This window comes from Triticum urartu, chromosome 6A, assembly GCF_056163025.1.
Source record: "Triticum urartu cultivar PI428250 chromosome 6A, HENAU_Tu73, whole genome shotgun sequence".
NCBI classification, from domain to species: domain Eukaryota; kingdom Viridiplantae; phylum Streptophyta; class Magnoliopsida; order Poales; family Poaceae; genus Triticum; species Triticum urartu.
The window spans coordinates 245,078,634-245,088,794 of record NC_141878.1 but is presented as its reverse complement, the minus strand read 5'-3'; the positions used below and the strand labels follow the sequence as shown (position 1 = coordinate 245,088,794).

The window sequence follows — 10,161 nt, the reverse complement described above, 5'->3', positions numbered from 1 at the left end:
TGTGGTGGTTGTTTACTATGTTGTTTGCTTTCTTTCCGGTGTACTTCTTCTCGGTAATCCGGTAATGTTGCATTTGTGAGGATCCGTTGGCTACGTCTGTTTGTCTTCTTCATGGACTCGTTCTTCTTCCTTGCGGGATCTCAGGCAAGATGACCATACCCTCGAAATCACTTCTATCTTTGCTTGCTAGTTGCTTGCTCTATTGCTATGCCTATGCTGCGATACCTACCACTTGCTATATCATGCCACCCATATTGCCATGTCAAGCCTCTAACCCACCTTGGCCTAGCAAACCGTTGTTTGGCTATGTTACCGCTTCGCTCAGCCCCTCGTATAGCGTTGCTAGTTGCAGGTGAAGATTGGAGTTTCTTCCTTGTTGGAACATGGTTATTTTGTTGGGATATCACAATATCTCTTATTTTAATTAATGCATCTATATACTTGGTAAAGGGTGGAAACTCGGCCTTATGCCTGGTGTTTTGTTCCACTCTTGCCGCCCTAGTTTCCGTCATATCGGTGTTATGTTCCCGGATTTTGCGTTCCTTACATGGTTGGGTTATAATGGGAACCCCTTGACAGTTCGCCTTGAATAAAACTCCTCCAACAATGCCCAACATTGGTTTTACCATTCGCCACCTAGCCCCTTTTTCCCTTGAGTTCTGCAGACTCAAGGGTCATCTTTATTTTAACCCTCCCCCCCTCCCCAGGCCAGTGCTCCTCTAAGTGTTGGTCCAAACTAGAGCCCTTTGTAGCGCCCCCTCGGGGAAAACTCGAGGTTTGGTTTTAGTTGTACGGAGCGCTCATCTGATTGTGCCCTGAGAACGAGATATGTGCAGCTCCTATCGGGATTATTCGGCACATTCAGGCGGTGTTGCTGGACTTGTTTTACCATTGTCGATGATGTCTTGTAACCGGGATGCCGAGTCTGATTGGATTGTCTTGGGAGAAGGAATATCCTTTGTTGACCGTGAGAGCTTGTGATGGGCTAAGTTGGGACACCCCTGCAGGGATTTGAACTTTCGAAAGCCGTGCCCGCGGTTATGGGCAGATGGGAATTTGTTAATGTCCGGTTGTAGAAAACCTGAAGTTGAACTTATTTAAAATGCACCAACCGCGTGTGTAACCGTGATGGTCTCTTTCCGGCGGAGTCCGGGAAGTGAACACGGTGTTGGAGTAATGCTTGACGTAGGTTATTCTAGGATCACTTCTTGATCATAGTTGTTCGACCGTGCCTTTGCCTTCTCTTCTCACTCTCTTTTGCGTATGTTAGCCACCAAATATGCTAGTCGCTTGCTGCAGCTCCACCATCATACCTTTGCCTTTCCTATAAGCTTAAATAGTCTTGATCGCGAGGGTGTGAGATTGCTGAGTCCCCGTGACTCACAGATACTTCCAAAACCAGTTTGCAGGTGCCGATGATACCGTGCAGATGACGCAACCGAGCTGAAGGAGGAGCTCAATGAAGTTCGTGTTCGTTATGTTGTTCCGTTTTCAGTTGATCAGTAGTGGAGCCCAGTTGGGACGATCGGGGATCTGTGTAGCATTTGGGGTAGTCTTCTTTTATTTTGGTTCCGTAGTCGGACCTTGATTGTAACTGGATGATGTAATGCTTTATTCATGTATTGTGTGAAGTGGCGATTGTAAGCCAACTATGTATCTCTTTCCCTTATGTATTACATGGGTTGTGTGAAGATTACCTCACTTGCGACATTGCTTTCAATGCGGTTATGCCTCTAAGTCGTGCTTCGACACATGAGAGATATAGCCGCATCGAGGGCGTTACACTTATGCCTGGTGTTTTGTTCCACTCTTGCCGCCCTAGTTTCCGTCATACCGGTGTTATGTTCCTTGATTTTGCGTTCCTTACGCGTTTGGGTGTTATGGGAACCCCTTGACAGTTTGCTTTGAATAAAACTCTTCAAGCAAGGCCCAACCTTGTTTTTATATTTGCCTAACAACCTATAACCTTCCCTTGGGTTTTCGCGAGCCGAGGGTCATCTTTATTTAACCCCCCCCCCCCCCGGGGCCAGTGCTTTTCTAAATGTTGGTCCGAACCGAGCCGCCCGCGGGGCCACCTCGAGGAAACTCGAGGTCTGGTTTTACTCGTAGCTTGTCTCATCTGGCGTTGCCCTAAGAACGAGATACGTGTGACTCCTATCGGGATTGTCGGCACATCGGGTGGCTTTGCTGGTCTTGTTTTACCATTGTCGAAATGTCTTGTAACCGGGATTCCGAGACTGATCGGGTCTTTCCGGGAGAAGTAATATCCTTCGTTGACCGTGAGAGCTTGTGATGGGCTAAGTTGGGACACCCCTGCAGGGTTTGAACTTTCGAAAGCCATGCCCGCGGTTATGTGGCAGATGGGAATTTGTTAATGTTCGGTTGTAGAGAACTTGACACTCGACTTAATTAAAATGCATCAACCGCGTGTGTAGCCATGATGGTCTCTTTTCGATGGAGTTCGGGAAGAGAACACGGTTCTTGTGTTATGTTTGAATGTAAGTAGTTTCAGGATCACTTCTTGATCACTTCTAGCTTCACGACCGTTGTGTTGCTTCTCTTCTCGCTCTCATTTCCGTATGTTAGCCACCATATATGCTTAGTGCTTGTTGTAGCTCCACCTCACTACCTTTTCCTACCCATAAGCTTAAATACTCTTGATCTCACGGGTGTGAGATTGTTGAGTCCTCGTGGCTCGCAGATACTTCCAAACAGTTGCAGGTGCCGATGATACCAGTGCAGGTGATACAACCGAGCTCAAGTGGGAGCTCAATGAAGATCTTGGTCGTTGTTTTGTGTCGTTTCCGGTTGATCAGTGGTGGAGCCCAGTTGGGACGATCGGGAATCTAGTATTTGGGGTTGTCTTCTTTTATTTTGGTTCCCTAGTTGGACCTTGATTGTACTCTGGATGATGTATGTTTAACTTGTATTTGTGTGAAATGGCGATTGTAAGACAACTCTTTATCCCTTTCTTATTCGGCACATGGGATTGTGTGAAGATTACCCCTCTTGCGACAAACCTACCATGTGGCTATGCCTCTAAGTCGTGCCCCGACACGTGGGAGATATAGCCGCATTGTGGGTGTTACAAGTTGGTATTAGAGCCATCCCCGACTTAGGAGCCCCCTGCTTGATCAAATCGCTGACGATGTTGAGTCTAGAAGAAAATGTTTTGAGTCTTAGGATTATATATATATCGGATAGTAGGATTCTTTTTACTCCTTAGTCCCTTCATCGCTCTGGTGAGGCCTCCTGACGTAGAAGTTTTGACTTCCCTCTCATCAAATTTCACGAAAAAAAATTAGGATCACGCGGGTATCTTGGAATCGTTCCGATAGTCTTGTGACGAGAGCATTGTTCTTGGTGCCTCCTGACATTTAGGGGTTGCGGCAGTGTCTCGGGGAGTTGAGCTCCGAGGTGTTGTCGTCACAATTTTATCGTTGCAGTTCTGGAATACCTGAGTTTCGCTGACATCGAAAATCTCTTTTATGCAGTTGTTGGTGAGATAACCTCGACGCCACCCAGTACTGGGGCGTGAGTTCGGGAGTATTGCCATAACTCGTATAACGAATGTTTTTCGAAGGTTGAGGTACATGATTTCTGAAGGTTTCTTGGTTGTGTGTTGAAGGATGGATACAGCTGGATGTAGGAATTGTTAGTTTGGGTGAGATATTATGCTTCCCATGTATCCCCAACACCTGATTGCATAACCAGAAAGTTTCAGGAGTTTATAAGTGGGAATTCAAGTATCACGTAGGATATCCTTCCAACAGACACATGATCCAATATGGGATCTATCGTATGTTTGTTTCCGGCTTATTTTGCAAGCCAATCCTTTGTTTTGTTTTGGTTTGTGGTATTCGAGTTGCTTCGAGGTCAAGTGTTGAATCCATACCTTTCCTAAGCGGTGTTCTCATATTCCTATGTGAATACAAATCCTTCTTGATCTTTGAGTTTGCCATCTCAATTTCTTCTGAACCAGTGTGTCTCTCTTCAAGTGGATCCAATCATTTTCAACATCCGCAAGATCAACTCTAAGTTTTCTCATCGGTGTTTATTTCATCCGTCCCAAGTTGCCTTTGTTTTTCCCTCCCTCCCATCCCTTTTCTTCAAGGACTCAGATTTCTTAATCAAGTATCCTTTTATGGACGTGAAGTCTCTTCATTCTTTTCTTTCAATGTTATTTTCCGGTAGATTCAATTCAAGTTGTAGGTGTTGATCTTATCCTTTCCTCGGTTCAAATGCTTTCTCATGCCGGTGCACTTCTTAATCATTCACTTCTCTCTATTCATTTGTTCTGGAGTGTTGAAGATATCTCAGAAGGCTTGTCTTTTCATTTAAGATCCGTTCAACCTATTTCGAGGTTGTTATCTCTCTCAAGCTATTTAATTCGACTGGCGCAATCTTCCTTTTAAATCGTTCAACGGTGGTTCTCTTGAGTGGGCCATAACCAACAGTTCTTTTTCCAGGATCTTACCTAACTTTTTTTTTCGGAGTTATTCTCAAATCCATTTCAAACTTTGACGTAAGAATGAATTGTCATCAGTCAAATGTCTTTCTCCAAGATCTTTCAAATTCTTTTCATCGTTGGTTCAACCTTTCTAATTTTCATCCCGGAGTATCTCAACAATTCATGGTGGTCATTCTCATCGTCATTCTCTGTATTTGAAGACCAAAGAAGAGTTTATCTTCAATCCTATCCGTTCTCTCAAAGATTAGCTTCAGGATATCCTCTCATATTTGTATTTGATTGTGAGAATTCTTTTCACCCATCCAGAGCAATTCAGGAGTCTTTTCAGTTTGATTCTCCGAAGGCATCAATTCAGGTTTATTCATTCCCAGCTTTCAGCTCTCGTTCTCCAATCTTACTGGTGCATCATTCAAGTATTCTCTAATCAGTTCATGATCTCTTCGTTCTCATGTATCTAAATCCCCTCAAGTATCTTCTTTCGTTTTCCAATTCTTCCCGGTGAATGGTGCCTTTGCTACTTTCATTTTCAATTCTTACGATGGTTCATTCAAGATTTCTCTTCCTTCGTTATCATACAGATTCATTCGTTCTTTCCAATCCTACCGGTGGTTCGTTGAAGACCTTCCCAAGTTTGCGCCATATCTATCTTAATCTGGTCTACGAGAATAAGTAGTATGTCAAATCTGTTGCTTGTCATCAATCTAAATTGGTGAAGGATACGCATAATGTAATTCTTATTCTTGTTTCATCCAACTGATTAATTCCTATTCCGAAGGTTCATAAAAATTCTCGGTTCAAGATTCTCCATCTAAATCATTGCATGGCTTCACCTTGTGTTTTCAACTTCTCTTTTCTTTTGTTTGATCATTATTTTGTTACCGGTGTTCTCACGAAGGCTAAACATGGTGGTTCTTCAAAGATTTAATTCATTCTCGAAGTTTTCTTCAAGATTTTCCTCGGAGGAGCTCAAGTATTCTTCTTCTTGCATTCCAAAGAGCAATTCTTTCTACCTTATCTTTTGAGGTGGTGTTATGTCATTTTTGACAATTTCCTTCATGTTTCATGATTCAAAAGTTGTTGGGAATGAGATAGCTAAACACATCAATTTCTTCGAGCATGAGCTCTTCTCAATCCATCAATCTCTTCGTTGGAGTTATCTTGGGTTATATTTCACCTAAAGCGTTCCCTAAGGACTGTTGCTATTTATGGTGGTTATAAACGACCCAAGTTCTTCATGTATCCTTCCGGTGAAATAATTTTCTCGTCTCCTTGTTGTTATCAATCCAACCTATTGTTTCTGTTAGTGGCAGAATTTCACCTCAATTTTGAGATGCTTTTCATAAGCCCACTATAAGCTTATTCGTTTTGTTGTTGGTTTTCCAACAATTCCGTTATAACCTTCTTGGAAGGGTGCTCTCCAAGCTTATTTGTGGCAGAAGTTGGCATTTTCTTCTACATTCTTTTATTCCAATGAGCTATCTTCTATTCTTTCTTCCGGAGGCATTGTGATGTTGCTCTATTCGACCCATCATCTTGTTTTGTCAAGATCATGTTCCTTTCCTTGCTTATCCATTTAACCGGAGTGTGGTGTTCTCCTTTCAAGTTCTTTTCATCTTATCAAGTTTTGCCTCCCTTCTCAACCGGAGTGCTGTCTGAAATATTTCTTACCTCTTGTGCCATTCTTTCAATAGCTCCGGAGGCAGTGTGTTGTTGATTTCATCAAGTATCCTCTCATCTTGTCAAATCCATGTTCAATTCCTACCATTTACAGTCAGAGTGTTGTCCAAATTATATATTCTTTTCCCTTCTCTATCTTGTTTTAACCGGAGTGTTGTGTCTATCATTCCTCTTCTAACCGGAGTCTCATCCAACTGCTTTCATTTTTCCAAGTTCATATTGTTGCCTTCCATTTCCAACCGGAGTGCTATCGTAATTGATTCTTATCATTCCTTGTACATCTCGTTTCTACCGAAGTGCTTGCTTGTACTTCTTGTCTATTGTACCCCTTTTCTTATGTCTTTCAACCTATAGGGTTCTCGTATGTTCCTTGTTCCTCTTTTCTAATGAAGTGTTTTCAACTTCGTTCATCTTTGTCGTATTCTTTCTTTCAATTTGTTCAACCTCTCAAGGTTCATGGTTTCACTCGTTTGTCAAAGAAGCAACTTTGTTTTACTTATTCCTCTTCCGTTTCCCTCCGGTGCCATCCTAGATCTCGGGACGAGATCCTCTTGTAGTGGTGGAGTGTTGTGACGCCCCGAGACCAACGCTCCAGAAGACTTCTAGCTACTCTGAGTTTCGTCGTGTGTTTTGTTTTCTTTGTTGCATCATTTGCATTGCATCATGTCATTTAATTTTAAAAACTCATCTAAATAAAATCATATGGATCTTCGGTCCATTTAAATCGAGGGATATTCACAATGGTGATTTCTCTTTATAACATATCCTCCCAATATTAGGGAGCTATAATAAAATATTCCATTTATTTGGAAGCCACCGCAACAAACTTGCATTATAAATCCCTCTCGTTTCTAAACTATCTTGCATCCATGATCTTTTCTCCGCATGCCCAAATTCTTCCTCTAACCTTCTCTTCTCTCCTTTCCTTTCTTCCAGTTCTCTGTTAACGAAAAGAGTAGAGAGGGAGAGAAGAAGCCCAACAGCCGCATGCCACTAGGCCAGGCCGGCCCACCAAACCCCTTGAGGCCCAACCCTTTCTAACCCTAGCGAGCATCTGCCCGATCCTCATCTCCGGTCGATCCCTCACATCGTCCCCCCTCCGCCGCCACTCACACACACGCACACAGCTAGCGCTAGGAGGAGCGCTCGTGCTCGATCCCCATGGCACGCCTCCCCTATCAGTGAAGCCACCCTCCTTCCTCTTCTGCGCCGGCGCCGTCCAGCCTCGTCGCCCCGCTGCATCGCCTGCTTCCTCGTCGAGTGCCTCCTCGCCAATCCCCGTCACCCGAGCGCCCGAGGAGAGGAGCTCCTCGAGCACCTGCGCCCGCAGTTGTCGTCCTCCACGCCCAGCAGGAGCCCGGTGTCGCTCACCTCTCATCACCGGCCTGCCCGTCCTCGCATCGCCGACCTCGTCTCCGGGCTCCTGCCTGCCAGACCCGGCCTCCTCTTCCTCGGGTCTCCCCCATGACCGGCCACCTCGTCGGCAACCAGACGAGCCACCGGAGCTCAGCAGGTCGCCGTGCCTTGCCCCGCCTTTTGCTCCTCTGCTTCTTTCTCTCACTCGACTCCATTCCTCTCTGTTTGCCTACAGAGGAGTTCGTCTGCCGCAATGGCGCTTCGCCACCAGCCAGGATCCGACGTCCCGAGGCCGATCCGTCCACCTCAGCCGTCCTTGTGCCTCCCTGTCGTTCTGCATCACCGGAGTTCGCGGCGCTACCGTTGCCCTCCTGCCTCCACGCCGTCCTCGTTCAGGCGGAGAACGAACGCACGCTGCCCCTACGCATTAACAAAACCACCCAGTCGCACACATCTGCTACCGTGGACCGACAAGGACCACAGTGACCGATGCCCTTAGGACCCCGGGCAGGACCTCAGGTATGACTACACGGTGATGGCGCCAAGTACCAAGAACGCGTGTACCACTACCGATGACTGAGACCCCGGATTCGACAAGTTCCTCGCGGTGACCCTGAACATCTACGGGACATGCACGACTTCGAACCGTGTACCACGTCGAACATGTACGGCTACACGATGACCCGCCAAGACCCTGAACAACTACAGTCGCCGGTGATTGGACAAGACAACGTGTACCACTACATCCACGACGTCCCGTGAACGCCTACTTCCACTACGAAACTCGTTCCGCCCGAAACGCGTGCTTCGAAGGTATACCACTGAGACGACGCCCGTGAACGAATGCATGTGATGTATGAGATGATCGTGGTTGCACCGTGTCCGAGTTGTTCTTTGCGAGTCCCTCGTTGCCTTGCCATAGACATGTGGGAACCCGGTATCTGGGAGCACCCCATCATCTTGCATGACACACTCACACCCACTTCCTTTTGCACTGGTATCCCCGCGAGCAAGCGGATCATCGGAATGTTGCCGTGGCATCATTTCCGTTTCACCGCCGTGGCACCTTTTTCCGTTGTAATTGCCGTGGCACCCCTTTGGTTCAGCCATGGTGGCAAAATGCTTCATAATATGCTTGTCAACATTTTCTTAAAATTGCATAAAACTTGCATATATCATCCGCATCATGATAACAACATTTAAAATGGTTAAAATTGTTGTTTGCATTAAAATTGCTAAATGCATATGAGGTTTTTCCGGACTTGTTGTTTGTTGTTTCTGGCCTCATTTAAACTTGCCTAAAATGTGTAGTTCACTTATGCTTCACCTCTTGCCATGTTTAATAACATTTAATATTGTTGAGTACATAAACGGGAGAGAACTAAATAAGTCATGTGGTGTTTCGTCAATATGAAACTCGTTGCATATTGAGCTCCACTTAAGTTGTAGTTTTCTTCTGCACTTTGCCATGCCATGCCTCTTTAAACCGGACAGGCATCATACTTGGTTGTGCATCATGCCATGTTTATGTGATGGTTGTTTACTATGTTGCTTGTTTCTTTCCGGGTTGCTTCTCGTTAGCTTTGGTTTCGTTCCGGAGTTGTGAGGATCCGTTCGACTACGTTTGTTTGTCTTCTTCATGGACTCGTTCTTCTTCCTTGCGGGATCTCAGGCAAGATGACCATACCCTCGAAATCACTTCTATCTTTGCTTGCTAGTTGTTCGTTCTATCGCTATGTCGCGCTACCTACCACTTGCTATATCATGCCTCCCATATTGTCATGACAAGCCTCTAACCCACTTTTCCTAGCAAACCGTTGTTTGGCTATGTTACCGCTTTTGCTCAGCCCCTCTTATAGCGTTGCTAGTTGCAGGTGAAGATGAAGTTTGTTCCATGTTGGAACATGGATATGTTGGGATATCACAATATCTCTTATTTTAATTAAGGAATCTATATACTTGGTAAAGGGTGGAAGGCTTGGCCTTATGCCTGGTGTTTTGTTCCACTCTTACCGCCCTAGTTTCCGTCATACCGGTGTTATGTTCCTTAATTTTGCGTTCCTTACGCGGTTGGGTGTTATGGGAACCCCTTGACGGTTCGCTTTGAATAAATCCGATTGTGTGAACTTGTTCCTTGCATCCGCCATCCTAAAGAGTAGAAAAGATGAGAGTTCAGAAGAGAAGAGAGTGAGTAGTGATCTAGGTCTTTAGCTTAGTGGTCGTGTCCTACAGTCAGCATGTGCTCTGATACCATCTCTGTAGCGACCAGACCTCAAACAGTCTGACCTCTATGCTCCGGTGTCATCTCTGGATCAGTAATGCTGACACCACACAGTACTCGGAGGATTTATAACAGAGTAGCAATCACACACTTATTACATCGAGTGTCTCAAAAGAGAACTTATTACAATAAATATGGCTTAAGGCCATCTAATAACGATAACAGCGGAAGGCTTGGAAGATAAGTGAGTCCATCAACTCCAACGGCATCACTGAGTATAGAACCACGACCTAAAAACTCCTTAATCGTCGTCTGAAAAGTCTGCAACATTAACGTTGCAGCCCGAAAATGGGTCAGCACATGGAATATGCTGGCAAGGTAACACATAGAGAGTAATGGAATGCAACAGCTATACTATATGCATATTTGGCTGGTG

At 45.1% G+C, this 10,161-nt stretch overlaps 1 long non-coding RNA gene across 1 annotated transcript; it reads left to right on the top strand.

Moving 5' to 3' along the window:
- The first annotated feature begins 7,235 nt into the window (after positions 1-7,235).
- Positions 7,236-9,678, top strand: LOC147964890 (uncharacterized). The gene is made up of 3 exons (XR_015607205.1): positions 7,236-7,661; positions 7,740-8,317; positions 9,086-9,678. It is a non-coding gene; the product is annotated as an uncharacterized LOC147964890 (long non-coding RNA).
- The last annotated feature ends 483 nt before the right edge of the window (positions 9,679-10,161 follow it).